We start from the raw sequence: 17,358 nt of genomic DNA, 5'->3' as shown, positions 1-17,358 counted from the left end.
GCTTGATTTTGCTTGATGTGCAGGCCATTAAGCTTAAACTGTCTTGGTATGAATGTATGTGGTGTCTCACTGTGTGATACCCAGCTGACAGGCGTAGACATCCCATTTTATTGCCTCAGTAACTACATCCATCTGAAAAACAGGGCTTTTTGGGGAGGGAAATGGATTCTGGCGACGCCTGGTGGACATTATCTGTTTGTTTTTCCGGCTTTAAACAATCTAAACATACAAAAAGTTGTCTTACATTTTAAATTGCAATAAAATAAAATTAAAAAAAGACTACATGAATGGTATTCCTGAATTATTTGTGATGCAAATGGACACTTTTTTGTACAAAAAAATGTTTTGAAGGGATTAAACAGGATCATTGCAGTCAAGTAAAACCATATTAAACATAATATACCATAGCAGAGTATCATCAGGCACAGTGTAATGTGTGATAGAGATAATATCAGCAATTGCTTTCAGTGGGGGGTTGCAGAAACCGTGCACATCGTGTTCACACATACATTATTAGCAGCCATAGATAATGTATTTATAGATGACAGGCAGGAATATTTTCTATTAAACAGTGGGGTTGTTAAATGTTCCAGGATAAAGGTAAAAACCGCAGTGTAAATACTGTCATGTGCTGTGATGGACACACTGATAAGTGTGTGTGTGTGTGTGTGTGTGTGTGTGTGTGTGTGTGTTGTTTCTCAGCCGTGACTGCAGGCTTGCTTTGCCTGTCCACCTGTTCAGACCTGCTCTGCTCTCACATTCAGCCCTCGAGGGGTAGGGAGTGATTGAGCCGTGTGTGTGTGTGTGTGTGTGTGTGTGTGTGTGTGTGTGTGTGTGACACAGCGACGCCTTCCTGGGTGAGGGGTGGGCCCACTATTTACCACCCACGACGAAAAGCAGAGGGTGGACGATGAGGAGGAGGGAGGGTGTGTGTGTGTGTGTGTGTGTGTGTGTGTGTGTGTGTGCAGCCCACAGCATTTACATTGATCAGTCAGACCCTGAAAATGTTGTGTGCTGTGCTGCAGTTCATTTCACAAGAACCTAAGTGATAATATTGCAAATGTTTTATTTTATTCTATAATGAGAATGTTGTGCTACAACACACACATACACATTCTGAATGTATACTTGTAGAGACTGAATAATGACTCAGATAGACAGTTGGAATATGTGTAACATAATGAAATCTGGCCAAGTGATTAAACTGAATTGAGACTGAAGAGCTAACTAATCTACTCTTGCAGTACTTGTTCATGATCTGATGTGGTATACAGCTCCACAAATCAAAGCAGCACAGACTGAATCATTTCTCTTGGCTAGAAATGCAAAATGACAGGTCAAAGGAGGCCTGAAAATCCAAAGAAAACAAGATGTAGAAGGAGCTTCTGCTCATAACTGTAAGAAAAAAACAACACTAAACTCGAGTGAAGGTCAAGTCTTCTGGAGCAGTAATAACTCGAAGACTTTTTCAGCTCAGCTTTGAGATGAAGCTCCCTACGCATTTCATCTGCAGAGACCTGCCATTTCTTATAGGTCTGATTGTATCCCCATGGCTGCAGAGCATCGCAATGCTACAGCGATTCAGCCACCAAAAACGTGTGTGTGTGTTGTTGTTGTTGTTGTGGAGCCCTGATTTTGAATGCCTCAGTAGCGCAGCGGCCCATAAGTGCCGGCAACAAGCCCGAATTCATGGTGTCTCTCCCTCTCTTTATCATACCCACTCATGTCTCATGCCCAGCATGTTTCATCTGCTTAATACAATTCTCCACAGCCAATGATTCAGAATTAGAGGGGAACTACAGGGAGAGGCGAACAAAAATGATTATTGGATGAAAATCCCCTCAATCCATTTAAGCAGCATAGCTAGGGCTCCCTGTAGGACACAGTGCTGTCAATAACACACAAAAGGTGGATGCTGTTTAAATAGCAGACGTGTCAATTAGGGATGGTAACTAGCGTTCTGGAGATACATGGGTTAAACGGCTCTGTGAGATGTCACTGAGATTGACATTTGTCCAATAATGATCCACGCACACATGCTGTCATGATGCACATGTAAAGGCTGTTATGATTCAGTGTTGTAATGATGTCGATTATGCATTATGTTTTCAGGCATTTTACTCATTTACTTTCAAGTGTTTGGATTGTCAGTTTTATTGTACTTAAAACAGCATGTCCATGTCCAAGTTGTGTGGATGTGAGCACCGACCAGCACATTATGGCGTGCTTAGCAGCCCTTGTGAGGGCAGTTTCCCCCTCTCAAAATGTGATATTGCATTTTTTTCCCAAGATCAGAGAGTCTGAGTGGTGCCCAGTTTGCTTAAGGCTTGGCAAGGTAAGTTAGTTAGGCCTCTTATGTGTTTCCAATGGGCTTTCAATGCTTCACGCTCTGTTCTTTTATTTAGCTGCATACTGTACTGCAAAATGCGCAGTAAACGACGTAATTATTTTGTAATTGAATGTTGTCCCTTGGGAAATTCTTGCAGTGATGAGCTAGGAAAACAAACTTAAGCTGACCTGACACTGCATGCATATCATATTTTTTTTTAAAGTCTATTTTCTTCTGCATCAACCTAATTTACACACGGGGTTCACCAAAGTTTCATACGCTCCTATATTATACTCGTCTTTATCAATAATATAAATAATGACTCTTATTCTTTTCATCATTTCTCTGCAAACACAAGCATTCTCTCACTGACTGCTCTGGAGAATGATTAAATCTCATTTGCCCGAGACGATCAAATATAATGAATATGTAGTGTGTGTGTGTGTGTGTGTGTGTGTGTGTGTGTGCGGATATTCTCCATGCACCTATATACCATGCACCTCTCTCTCCCGTCGACCAATGTCCTTCGTTCATGCAAAAGTAGGTTAGCTGACACGGCAGTTACCATGGCAACCGGCCTCTTTGCTTCCTTGTTGAGGAGTAGTTAGAGAATGTGAGTGCGTTCTCACAGACAATGTGCATGGGGGTGGGGTGGGGTGGGGTGTACTAACAGGGGTGCTAACAAGGTCATTGAGTCTGTGGTAGGTCCGTTTGTACAGCGTGTGTGTGTTCCTCCAGGAAAAAAAAGTATGACCAAGTTAAGAAGACTGATATTTAAACTGATATGTACACTTTTCCATGGAAGATAACTTGTTTTATATAAAATATTGGCAGAAAAAAATTCAGCTATTGCATTTTTTTTTCTGTAATGCATTCACTTCATCCTTGAAAAGTTCAGAACAGTTAGGACACATTTTCAATTCCTTCTTCCAGAGTTCGAGCCTCCTTGGGGCACATAAAAAAAAAAGCAGGAAGTTTGCTTTTAATGATTTTGCTGCAAATTGAAGTTACCCCAACTTCATTATACCAAGCAGCAAATTAGGCCTCCACTGACTGCTATCTTCTCTGAGCTACAGTACTTTGATGTGGTGCTGAGGGGGGGTTAAAACAGGATAGCCGGTCTGTGACAGCTGCTACTTAATCTTAAAAAAACTACGTGTGTGTGTGTGTGTGTGTGCTAAAATCCAGTCAGTAGCTAGCTAGCATGCATTTGTGTATTAGCTAGTGAACAGCCCATGATTCTGAGCATGTATTCCACTTGCAACCCTTGCATCCAAAAATGTTCCCATCAGTTGATAGGAAACTTATTATCTTACTAAGTATCAGTGGCTGAGGGCCAAGTCCTGCCATCATGACGAGCTGTGAAGTGCCAGAGCACCTTTCTTGCCCAGGTGGAGCTGTAGGAAAAGGAGAAGAAGTCTGACGCTGACTGCTTCCAATGGGAGCAGGAGAGATCCTCCCTGCAGGAGGACATCGAAGAATCCAGAGCTTCCTTCCTGGCTCTACTGGACAAGCAAAAATTTGAGAATCATATTCCTTAAGACTGCTCTGATAGAGACAGAGCAGGAGCTGAAGACTGAGTGTCACCAGTGGCAGAGGGCCAAGTCCTGCCGCCTGAAGAGCTGGAACAATGCCGGAGAGCTCTTCTTCCCCAGATGGAGCTGCAGCAGAAGGAGAATAAGACGTTTACAGCTGACCGTCTCCAATGGGAGCAGGAGGAAGCCTCCCTGCAGGAGGAGATGGAGGAATCCAGGCTGGAGGTAAAGTCATCCCTCCTTCAGAGTGCAGTGAAAGAAGCAAGAGTGGGAGCAGAAGGAGGCCAGCCTGAAGGCGCAGGTGGAAGAGCTTCAGAACCAGATTGTTTGAAAGAAAAGGAGAATGTGGTGCAGCAGACTCCCGGCTCAAGACTTCCACACTCAGGGAATAAAAAAAAACGCACACATTTCTTCTTTGGATGATTCATGATCACAGTTCTTTGAAGAGGACTGTTTGAGGGCTAAGATTTGAAAGCGAGGCCTTGACATTCTGACTTCGTAAAACTTACATTGGTCCTCACACCGATAGCCAAAACATTAAAACCATTGACTGACAGGTGAAGTGAATAACACAGATCATCTTATTACAGTGCTGGCAAACCTTGGCTCCTCTGAACACTGCCCTGTAACAAAATAGTAGATGTAAGTCACTTCACTTGCCTGTGGTTTTAATGTTTTGGCTGATCAGAGTATAACACTCATGAACACACACACACACACACACACACACACACACACACACACACACAGCCGTCCTAGGAGAGGTGATCTCTCTTTGAATGGCCTGATGTGTTCTAAGGTTTATGGTGATCTGTTCCGCGACTCCTAAGAGAGCTTGGGCTGGGCGCCTGATGCTGATCTGTGTCTGTGAGGCCCACTGAAACATCTTCATAATAATAATAATAATGATAATTAAAATAATGTCACTTTTTTTGGTCGTTGTTGAGAATTTCAAGGTGCACTACGTTCATGTAAAATATTAAAGCTTTGTTTCGGAGAAGCTTGTTCCCTGATGGAGAAATCAGGGAACAAGCACTGATGAGTTCTCAGATCCCCATAGAATATATATTTTTTTATCATTATGACCATTATTATCATTATTATAATTATTGTTCTTTGAAATCCCAAACAAAACCTATTAACTATGGTAGCCCTGAGGGTCAAATCAAAACAACATTTCAGAAAACACTACAGCATTATTTGAGACTCAAACTGGAATAGGTAGGTACTAATGGACAATAATTTCTGTCAGTCTGCGAAAAAATGGAAGTACTTCTTCCTCTTGTGGATTTCAGGTGGACATTGCTTGTTTTCCAAAATGTTGTTGCGTTTTCTGAAATGTTTTTGTGTTTTTTGTTTTTGTATTGTAAATTTTGTAGTGTTTTGGAAATGTTGAAGTTTTTAGTGAGATGTTATTATGTTTTGTGAAATGTCTCTGTTTTTTTAAATGTTGTCGTGTTCTGTAAAATGTAGTGTTTTCCAAAATGTTAAAGTGCTTTCTTAAATGTTCTAGTTTTATGGGAAATGTTGTAGTACTTTGGGAAATGTTTTCATGTTTTCTGAAATGTTGCAGTGGTTTGGGAAATGTTGTGTTTTCTGAAATGTTGCAGTGTTTTTTGAAATGTGTTTTTACCCTCTGGAGAATGCCCATCAGAAGTGTGTGTGTGTGTGTGTGTGTGTGTGTGTGTGTGTGTGTATGTGAGGGGGCGCCCCCAAATGTTGACTCCATGCTTCTGGCTTTGCGTCCTCCCATCTCCCACACAGGGAACATGCAATATGTGAAGTATATGTACTCCTATACCACTGTATGTTATGTTGCTTAATCAAATAATCCCTTATCTCATCATATCTCATCTTAATTAATCTCTATTTTGGTCGTATTATTCCTCATGTATCATAGCTTGTCTCATTATACTGTTTCATGTCTTATATACGTCCCATTTTCTCAACATATCCTATCTCGTTATACCCCATTTCACCTTATGCAAAGTCGGTTGCGTGTTTTTTTTTTTCTGTTACACCATCCATCATATTAAGTACAGGTTTTGCTTGATATGTGTTTTTGTCCGGTCTGTGACAGAGCAGCCATCATTCTCTCAGCAGAACTCATCAGTCTTCTTGTTATCCTCTCCTCATCCTCTCTTTATCCTCTCTTCTCATCTAATCTCTTCTCCTCTCATCCTCCTTTTCAGTCAGGAAGCCCCTGGATCGACATCAATGAGCCTCTCAATGACGGAGGGAGACAGAGGCACGGAGAGAAGAATGACAAGAGAGAAGAGGATGGGGAAAGAGAGAAGGAAACAGACTGAGAGAGGGACACAGAGTATGTGACAGAAAAAAAGAGAGGGTGGCCAAGAAGGAGGAAGCTGATGGCGATACAGAGAGAAAGAAAAATAGGGACAGAAGGGAAGAGACAGAGAGGGAGAGTGAGTAATTACAGGACTCCCAGTGTTTTCAAAGCCCCTCTTTTATCTCACCCTTCCTGTGGCTGAGAAAAGGAGAAGCGGCGGAAAGAGGGAGGAGGAGGAGGAGGAGGAGGAGAGGAAGACTAACGTCCAAGCTTTAGTCCAACTCAGACAACAGGCACCAGTCATCCACATCACACGAACACAGACACGCACACTCAAACTAATTTATAGCTTCTGTGTCAAAGATGGTTTATCATCTGAAACAAGGTGTTAGTGCTTCATTTTAAACACCTTAACAGTGAGAGTAGCAATATGTAACTTTTCTCTCTTTTACCTATGAATATTATGGTTAATATTACAGCATTTTTACAGTGCTGTACCAAAACCAAATGGCAGCAACTGTGGTTGTGTGGCCATTCAAGTAAAGTGAAACAATAGTGGTTGAAATCATAGTAGAGGTGGTGGGTAGTCGTATGTCCCTGTAACGGCAAGTGTTGCAGCATACTGGTATTGATGATAACCGTGATTTTTAAAAATGAAATAGTGATATCATATTAACAATGCACATATAATAATATCATGTAAATAATCCAGCACCTCTTAAATCATTTTTTTTTTCTTTCCGTCCTTGGTTTGTCTCCCTCCCTGACACCATCTTGCTTTTCACCATCCATTGAGTGCAATTTCTCTTGTATCATTTTATACAGTTATGGTTACACACTCTCTGCACACTATATTTTGAGTGTAGTTTACCAACTAAAAAGGAGACATTGTGCACATAAACGAAATTAAAGATGAATTTGAATGATAGCATCATTGATTGATTTTATGTCTGGCTTTTAACCAGAACCAAAAGACATGATGACATCACTCTAGACTCAGCCTCTTTACACTGGCTCCCAGTATGTTTCAGAATAGATTTTAAGATTTTACTTATTACTTTTAAGGCTCTTCATGGTTTCTCTCCCAGCTATATCTCTGACCTCTCAGTGACGAGGTCCTATGACGAGGTCTTTTGTCTGTTCCAGAGGCCAGGCTGAAAACTAAAGGGGGCAGAGCATTTGTTGTCAGGACCTCAAGGCTCTGGACCAGTCTGCCTGAGGATATCAGGTCGGCTGAGTCAGTGATCTCTTTTAAGTCCCTTCTTAAAACATATTAATTTTTTATTTAACCATTCTTTAACCAGGAAGTCTCATTGAGATTGAAAATCTCTTTTATAAGAGAGACCTGGCCGAGGTAGCCGTCAATCAAAACACATTTAAAATGCAAGAAATACAACATATAATACAAAACTCCTCAATAAAAACAACAGCTATTCAAAAATAGCGGCCTCTCAAGAAAAACAGGCACATGTCTCTGTCACCACATTCTTTATGATGCCCTTAAATTCATCAATGGATACAAGTGATTCTAATTTTAGAAATTTTTGAAGGTTGTACCATGTCCAAGGTGCAGAATAGGAGAATGCATTTTTTTCCCCAGATCTGTTAAAACCCAGGGGACATTAAAAAGCAATCACTTGTAGGAGTGTAGCTATTGACACAGAAGGGTGCAGAGGTAGGCAGGAAGTTTGCCCAGTATTGCTTTATAGATAAAAAAATATACTTTTATTGGAGAGCCTTCCCTCATTTTACTTGAGTTTTAAGTTCATTTAGACTGTGTCTTATTTCTTTAGTCCTTATACACTAAATTAGTGACATGTAAAGCACTTTGTATCTGTGTTTGTGACAATGAATATGTAAACACATACATATTTAGAGAAAATATGGGACAAGCAACTCAATAAATAAAAATAGTATAAGTAAATAGATGTTCTAAAATTACTGCTTTTGTGTGATATAACAAACCTTTAACACTTCATTGTTGGTGATATAGATTAATGCCCATATGTTCAGTAACAGTATTCTTGCATTGTATTGTAAAGGCTTACAGTAAATGCAGTGTATAACTGACTTGTGTGCATCTTGGTAGTGGTTCTCCTCCTTATGATGATGAGTTCAGTTTAGCCCAGGGGTGTCAAACATGAGAACTGGCCTGCCAGAGGGTCCAGTTCAGCTCTGTAGATGACTTTGCACACCTGATATTAATGCTCATGTGAAGGCTGAGAGGTTTCAGGAGCAAGTTAAACAGTGAGTAGGTACAGTACTTCATGTAAAATGCTGCCTCAGAGGCTTTTCCACCCTGAAATAACAATGAATACTTTCTGTGGTCAGATTTAAAGACATTAAACATTGTGCAAAATATTGTCAACCTGCAGCTTCAGGTGTTCATCATTTGTTTTGGAAATAGATGAACCCTTTAAGAATTATTTTTTTTTAACTAAAAAAGGAAACATTTGAAGGTGTTGTTATTTGTAGGTTATTATGCAGTAGTTTTACTAGTCCAGCCCACTTGAGATCAAATTGAGCTGTTTGTGGCCCCTGGACCAAAATGAGTTTGGCACCCCTGGTTTAGCCACCGTCATGGTGCTGCCACTACACACCTGTCAACACTAGATGGCGGAGTTGAGTCGTAGCCCGCAGCACGTTAATTGTCCCCGCCGTGGAGTCTACCTGGGACACGGTAATGTGTCTCTCATTCAGGGCGGAGAAAACTTCTCACTTTTCCCTCATCAAGGAGGAGCCTGCGGACACACCGACATGCACCAAAGTGGAGGCTGAGATACAACTTGGATTTAGTGGAGTTAAAAACTCACAGACAGCTGGTCCCTCGGCGATGCTTATCCGACACCACGTTAGAGATTGATCACCGATCACCAGGACTGATCGTCCCGCCAGCAGCCCCCGCAGTGCCGCGGAGAAACCAGAGCAGCGTGCCCCCCTCTCTGAGCTCCAGGTAAGACGTCTGAGCAGCTCCGCTCTCAGGAATGCGAGGACGGATTGCTGCAAGACTTCGGGGAAATTCCTGAGCAATGCTTATTATGCCAAACAAACATGTGCCTTACTGTAATGTCACCTAAAAATAAGTAGGCTATGTAGTGTTAGTCTTCTTGCAATAGGGAATGCAGGCTTTAGGACAGAAACAGCTGCTGCATGCCAAAAGAAAAACACATCTACTGAAGTTTATAAAGTTTAAAGTGCTGTTTGGTGTCAAATTATGCAGAAGTGACAACAGACACTGCTTTTCTACTTTTACATGACATGTTATTTATTTGACAAGCTGATTCCAACTTGCCAGTGTGCACATCTCAGGCTGTAAGGGCAGTTTGTTGTCAAGTGCATGAGGCTGGACGCATATATTTCCAATATTATTATTTGCATGAATGCCACCCACTGTAGCTGTATACATTTTAGTTGTAATATGTCATGCATTGGCATATCATACATTGTGAAGTGTGTGAAAGGTACATCTGTGCGTGTTGTTTCAAAGGTTGTAGCCCAAGGTGGAAGGCAAATGAGATTTTCGCACATCACCAGCTTCACAGTTTGGGCCTGAATTGCTTTGTGACAAGGCTTTGATTCTTGAATCCAAAGCATGCTGCAGATGTGAGCACTGACTTCATGCTCTTGTGATGATTTGGATCAGTGTGAGTAGTGTGGAAGAAAGAAAATTATCTTGAGAAGTCATTTCAATGCAGCTCAATAAGCTCAATCAGTTCTACAGGGTTAGTGTAGATAGTTTGCTTATGACACTGTGTTTTTAGCTGTATGTTTGAGTGAGTGTGTGACCTTGCACACCTTTCTCCTCTGTCTGCATAATTGTTTTCTTGGTGCCGCCTGACTGTCCCGGGCCCCGGGGCCCCCGGGGGAAGTCCTGCCCGCAGACAGGCAGCTCGGCCCGGCTAGGGACATGCCGGGTCCTGCCGCGCCTCTGAAGTCTGCTGGCTGGCTTTGAACTGTAGCTGCTGGAGGTGGAAATCAATCCGTCTCTATCCCCCCTCCTCCTCTCTTTCTCTCCCTCTTTCTATCTCTCTATCTGTCTCTCTCTCTCTCCCCCTGCAGCCCCCAGCACAGCATCTCCGCTGCCATCAAATCTTTCATGTTCACAGGTAGAAAGGCGAAGGAGACACAGAGAAGAAACAGGAGGGAGTGTAACTCATCTTCAAAAGAAGTTAATATGGTTTCTGAAGGATTAAAGGGATGAAGGCAGTAGAAGTAACAAAGCCAGCGCCTGTAGTCATGATCATCCTGGAGTGAATGGATAATTTGTTGACTTACTCACCGCTCTGTCGCTTAATGCTGCTCGGCACAAGAATCCACACAATGACCCCATTGATTTTGGAGTGATGTCACATAAAAGGGAAGGGATTCTCGTGTTTTTCTTGTGAAAGTTATCGTTGAGATTTATGACGCAGCTGATTCCAATCCACGCAGCATAGGCCATTTCCCCCCGTCGAGAAATTTATAGATCTCAGGAGGCCTGTTAGGGCTGAATGTTTCATAACGCCTCACACATCTGAAATGAAATTCTACTAAACACGTCAGAGAGTTTTTGTATTAAAGTGAAGTTATTTCAGCTCATTAGGTAACTTTAATTCATGGCAGGATTGTTTGGTGGAGGCTTTTACCAAAGTGTCTAACCAGAACCAGGACCACGTGCAAGAGTCCTTCAGACTCTGTATCATCTGTGGCATTGCTATAATTATCAATGTGAATGTAAGATTTGTAGATCTATGGGGATAATCTAGGGATCCATCCAGTAGAAGATAAAGCTAAAGAAACCAACATTTCAGTGTCAACATGCAACATGTCCACTTATTGTTAGGGGTTCTTACCATCTAGAAAAGGTCCAAAGAAACTTGCTCTAATATATCTTCCTCAGTTATACTATTGAAGTCAGTCTTAGCGTAGAAGTTGTACCAGTAAAATGACAAGAGTTAAAAAAAAAATGTGCATTATTATTTTCAATAAAAAAGGAAGTGTTAATATGTGCAGTACAAAGAAATAATTCACTGATAAAATACAGGCTATAAATTGAAATCCATATCTGGTATTAGTATGCTGATGTGCTTTATACAGCTCAAACTGATGCACACTGTTCTTAACAGAGCAAACAAAACGCTTTATGACTGCTGCATAGCTCACAGTCACCAGGACAGACAGCGTAACATAGAATAAGTCAGTGGATCCTCAAGTCTCCCAGAGGGGCTTCCAGGAGGTCCCGAGCAAAATAAGGAGGTAGCTGCATTTCATTATATTTTAATTTACATGCAATAATCCCAGCGAAGCAACATAAAAGGAAAAGAGAAACTTTTCTAATCATGGGTTTTACTCTCACCGTTATTATATCCCCATGCACAGTGCAGACAGTCCAACAAAACAATAATAAATCAACAGTTGAAACCTCTCCATGCAGGCCCCAGGGAGCAAGTTTAATCAAATTGGGGTTTGTGGTCTAATTTGTGTCTACTTAAAAGTCCTCTATATGGGGAACCTACTTGAGTTAGTCATCAATTTCTTACATAGTCTGTGGCGGGAGATCTGGCGCTTTATGTCTCAGAAATACTGAGTGAGGTCTCTGGAAATCATACGCATGAAAATACACGTGCGTCAGAAGGTGAAGCTGAAAGAGATTGTCGTGAGCTGGCTGGTGCTTGAAGTAAAGCTCGCACACCAAGCTGTGTTTGTGGCTTGGTTGGTGAGACGATTAATTAGCAGGTAGGAAGCTGGTGAGGGATCATGTTGTTGATCGGGGCACCTGTGCAGATGGGTGTAGGATCTGAGGTGTGATGTGTATCACACCCTGCCGTGGGCAGGTTGAAAGGGTGTGGGTGCTTCTGTTGCTCTGCAACTTTCATCCCTCTAAGTAACTGCTTATATTCTTAAGTCTTTACTTTTTCAATGGATTGATGAGGATTTGCGCTTTGAAGGTTCCTCCATCCATCATGCCTCGCCTGCTGTTCAGACAACTAGAATTATCCACCCGCAAGAAAAGTCTCCAAGAGCTCTCAGATTTGTTTTAAGAACGCTCCACAAAAGGGTAAAAACGCACACCTATGGTTTATTATTGCAATGCTGACAACTGGAAACAGAAAGGAACAATGCAGATTCAGATTCATTTATTTTACGGAAAAACTGTTTCAGCAGTAACTTTAGAGCTGCTTACTCATTGTAGTTCCCAAAAGGCTTGTCCACTGCTGATTTGGAGTGTTTTGTACATTCTTTAATGGACTAACAGAGGAAACACTATAAGAAGTTCACTCCCCAGAAAACATGTATTCTAATATAGAAAGCTCTTTAGCTGAGAGGATGGCATTGCTGTGCCATCACTGTACCCTAGGTTAGTTAGAGGGCAGCACTAAGACTTACAGACAGATTCCTGATTGCAGATTAGGCTTCCCACCTACAGCCGCTGCAAAATAAACAGAGACAGAGACACAGAGAGAGAGAGAGAGACGTTCTGCCCCAGCAGAGCTAAAGAGGGGAACAAGGGATCAGGGAGAGAAGACGATGAAAGACAGATCACCGGCAGGCAGAGAATCAAAGAGCCTACTGACTGACTGGAGCGGGGATAGGTGTGTGTTGTGAGTGTGTATGTGTGTGTGTGTGTGTGTGTGTGTGTGCGCGACTTCTTTTCATGTGCCGTAAGAGTTTGTTTTTCATGCGCACAGAGTGGGAAGCTGACAGTAAGTCTGTAATTAAAGCAATCAAAAGATGAAGAGAGATGAAGAAACATCATACAGATGTGCATGTATAGAAACACACACATTTCATGTGGCGTTTCAGACATGTATGTAACTTTGCGTGGATTTTATTGGAGGTGTTTTTCTCTGCTGCTTAAAAAGTATGCACATTATTTATGGAATTAAGAAAGTCTTTCCACAAGTGAATCTGCTTGAGGTGACATTTGAGCCATCAACTCTTAGCGTGCCCCAGTTACGGAAGTATTCTAGTCTGATTTGTCAATGGAAATTCAAGTTGCTGCAAAGCATGTTTTGACACTCCTGTGAAAATACAGTTTGCACTGATAAACCGCGATGCTGCAGTTACACGGGGTCGGAGTAAATGGATATTTAGACAGCAGATGAGGGCCAGCTGTTGCCTGAGGTTTGCGTCTGTCTCCAAAGTTGGAAATCACTTTAATCATGGGTTTATTTTCACATCAAACTTAGACGGTCATCAAGTTGCAAATTAGACTTATGCACTTCTGGCTCATTTACTTCCTGATAGCTGAGACATGATGGCTACTTAATTCACCGAGTTTGACTTCCTTTAGCACTGATAGAGACATGCAAGGAGAATGGGAGCCAACATTTGCAAACATGTCAGTAATGCAATATGTGAGCCTGAATTACAGAAATGTGATAATAATGATGACTGTACATTGTAACTGTAGTGCTGTCTCTCTGTTTTTAGATCTATTTTTTCCAATCTGGGAGTTCTGTTTAGAAGTTTTAAAAGACACTCACAGTCTGATTCACCCAAAGGTGAAAGCGGTTGGTCTAATTTGACTGACAGCATCGCTACCAGCCCTCGATTTACTCCCCAGCTGCCTCCAAATCATAGAAAGGAGACAAATTGCCAGCAGCACATTCCTTCCTCATAATTCACCTCTGAAAAGAAAGAGAGTAGGGCCACTTATAATTACTTGAAAGTGGATTGGCCAAATTCTTGGAATGATTATTTAAAGTCAGAGCTGAACATTCGATGAACTGAGTTGCATTTTGATGCTTTTCAGGTGGATTATTAGAAGCACAGGTTGATGATTATGGCCACTGTACAGTTAATGACAGGGTATTACCCTGAATGAAATTGTTTGATTTCTTTCCCCGATGATTATAGACTACTGTCAGAGAAGATTCTCTGGTTATAATATTCTTATAATTCACAATTACCTTCACGTTGTGGTGGGTGTTTTTGATTAAAGCCTCTAACCTGGACTTACTTGAGAGAGAAAAATGGACACGAAACATAACAAAATAGATAGAGATCAGAGGTACAATCATCCAGTGTACCGATAAACATATATGGTAAAATAAATCTTGTTAGGGTGAGTTGTTTACCAGAGCTGGTGGAGGTTTAAATGACAGACTGCGGAGAAATGATAGCGGGGAAATCCACAGCATTAGTGGTTTATGCTTCGTGTTTTATCTACAAACCCACTTGGTTGAAGTTTTATTACCTGTGAGAGTTCGGATCATTCATCTTAGTCATAATCATAATACCCCAGCATTTATTTACTTATTGTGTCTCGTGTCTAGATAGCTAGCTGGATTTGCACTTGCTACTGTTAAAGCTAGTTTTTGTTTGATTCAGTTAGCGTGAAGTTGTACACTTAGCACGGACATGTGCAGGCCTGATGAAGTGGGAAATTGTCAAAATACCCAGAGCTTAAGTTTACAGAAAGTGATCTGCATCCTGTAATCGTTGGAGAATTCTCTTTTGACAGACATCTGCATCATGTAAAGTGGAGCTAATGATGACCATCTCTTCTTCTGTCAAGGTCTCAACGATTGTGAGTACTCACTGCCTGGTTGGCGCAAAAACAGCAGGATTTGGGGTGTTGTGCGTGCACACACAAACAGGCAGGCGGTCAGAGTGAGTAACATGTGTTTGAGATCTTGCTTGGATTTGGCAAGCTGAGCCCTGGTCTGTAAAAGGATAAAATAACTGGCTATTTTAGGTAAAAAGCAGAGCATTGATTGACTTTGGAACTGTTTACGGCCTGAAAGCAGAGGGATTATGTGTATGAGAGTGTGTTTATGGAAGGGTTAGAGCAATAGCTTGAGACTGACAGTTTAAGTGGCCAAAGCTATCAAATATTTGCAAAAATCACCAGCTACCAGCAGCTCCAGTCAAACAATATCAGCATTAAAGGCATATTTTTCCCTCCAAATGACCATTTGTATATCATTTACTTACCTCTTGTTCTGCTGAATTCATGAAGAAAGTGTTGTTTTTCTGGCATGCCTCCACAGTGAAGAATGTAAAAACATTAAAAAAAAAAAAAACTCTTGATGAGTGATAGGCCACACATTTGACAACAGCAAAACTATATCAAAACATCTGTTTACAAACTCTCATACAACCCATGCAGTATAACCTAAGTCCTCATTTGTCCAGTCGTATATTCAGTGCTTCCCAAACACACTTTCCTTTATCGATGGGCAACTGAACTAAGAGTGAAAATTATTGTTGGTCTTTTCAAAGCCAGATTCCATTGATAAAACACTAATTTTAGCTGAACACAGGAGTTTAAAAGTGTGACTTTGGTAAACTAACCCTTAAAGTTGTACATCAACACAAACAAACTACTGATCAAGGCAGTGGTAGACCAGCAACTCCCATGTTCAGTGAGGTAAAATTACTGTTTTTGTCAAAGATGTAAGGCTTTGAAGAGAGCTTTGAAGTTTCACTATTTAGTACAGTTCGGCATCAGAAAGGGCTGTCTGTTTTGGAAGTACTGATCATACGACTGGATGAATGAGACTTTGATTATACTACACGACTTATGTGACAATTTATAAACAGATGTTCTGATAAAGGTTTGGACACGGACCACTATGAGTTCAATTCATCAAGATTTTGCTATGTTTTTGGATTCTTCGTCTACAGGAGGCATGCGAGAAAAACAGTTTTCTTCACAAATTCAACATAACATGGGGGAAGTAATTGGTATACAATTGGGTTGAAGTATTCCTTTAACACAGCAGTCCTAACATGTACAGTTTAATTTGTATAAAAAGCATTTCTAGCATATGTTTTTTATCGATTAGATTTAAAATATATCCGATAAACAGACCGAAGAGAAGGTTGCGTAAAAAGAAAATAATAAGTAAAAGAAGAAAGAGAAAGATTCCAGTGGAAAACAGATTTTCCTTTTAGAAATACCCAAACCAGGATGACAGAGAGAGACCTCTGGATCCACATGCTGTTGATTTAATTGTCATCAGAAATTAAGTGCCATGGAAGAGCCCACAAACCACCCTCTAACCTCATTCTTCATCTTCTTCATTGGTTTGCTTCCTGGCCAAGTTCCCTTGCCACTGATTGGCCTATTACTTAATCTGGCAGGAAGTCATTATCAACCAGCATAATGAATATCCTCTCCAGGGTTAAATACTGATGGTGAAAAGGCCGTTTCCCACACAATCCATGGGTAATCGTACTGAAAGAAAGGTGGAAAGACACAAAACAATGTAGAGAAAGAAATTTATTTGGCGCTGTATTAGTCAATAAAATTAATGACTGGAATTAAATCAATGAGACATGCAGTGTTTAACACTGGTTAACAGTGTGGTATCCATTAAACAGTCCAGTAAAACTAAACCATAACAGCAAAAGTGCCATACAGTAGTTGGCACTGGTTTAGTCTCTTTAGTGCAATACACTGTGTTAGTGTAGTCCCAGTTTGAGCCTCTCATGTGTTGAGACCCAGACACACCAAACCAACTTCAGAGAACTAGCGGGGATGAGAGCCCCCTGCTGCGTTGCCGTGCCTCAGCCAAAATGTAGCACATGAACACACCAAATCAACGGCCAGCAAACACTTATGTTTTGCGCCTGTGTAAGAGGACATACCCCTCCATACCAGCAGATGACAGGAAACCAGAAGACTGTCTTGCGGCTAGGAATTCAGTTAGCATAATAACAACACAAGCCAATGTTAAAAGCACAAAGCATATTTACCATGTGCCAGTGAACGACAACACAAACCATCACGAAATGTTTCTGCTGAAGAGCTCAATAGCTAAAGAAAAACAATGTTACCTCAAATAACAAATTTGTTTTGACGTCACTCCCTCTTGACTTTAGCTCTTAAGAGTGATTGCATTCAGTAAGAGACTTCACTTTCACTGATGCTGATTCAGCATGTTTAGTCGGTGGAAAAAAAGGCGACTTGCGCCAACGAGTGCCAGTGGTTAGTAGTAGAAAATCTCTCTACACCCTGTGAAGTCCTGTAACGTTATCCCCACCATTCACAGTCGCCATCATTCTCAACTCAGCTCAGCGTGTTCCCCCAGTAGAGACTGACCTCTGGTGGAGCATGTTGTGCACTACATCACCTCAATACAGCCTCTGTGTAACAGTTCATAGAAGGAGGTGGTTCTATATTTTTGATGGTATGGAAAATCATACCTTCAGGATTTCTAAATACCGTGGTTAACTGTAATACCTTGATACCATCCAAGCCTAGTCTTTGATAT

General features: G+C 41.2%; 1 protein-coding gene across 1 annotated transcript in view; it reads left to right on the top strand.

Annotated features, from left to right (window-relative positions):
• The first annotated feature begins 8,888 nt into the window (after positions 1–8,888).
• Positions 8,889–17,358, top strand: part of edar (ectodysplasin A receptor) — a 49,540-nt gene continuing 41,070 nt past the window's right edge. Inside the window, exon 1 of the mRNA XM_033616964.2 lies at positions 8,889–9,107. The gene's annotated coding sequence lies outside the window, so the exon portion shown is untranslated. The remainder of the gene's footprint in view (positions 9,108–17,358) is intronic.

The sequence above is a fragment of the Epinephelus lanceolatus genome, chromosome 14 (genome assembly GCF_041903045.1).
Source record: "Epinephelus lanceolatus isolate andai-2023 chromosome 14, ASM4190304v1, whole genome shotgun sequence".
In the NCBI taxonomy this organism is placed as follows: Eukaryota; Metazoa; Chordata; class Actinopteri; order Perciformes; family Serranidae; genus Epinephelus; species Epinephelus lanceolatus.
Note: the sequence above shows the minus strand (reverse complement) of the source record. Positions and strands in the feature narration are given on the sequence as shown.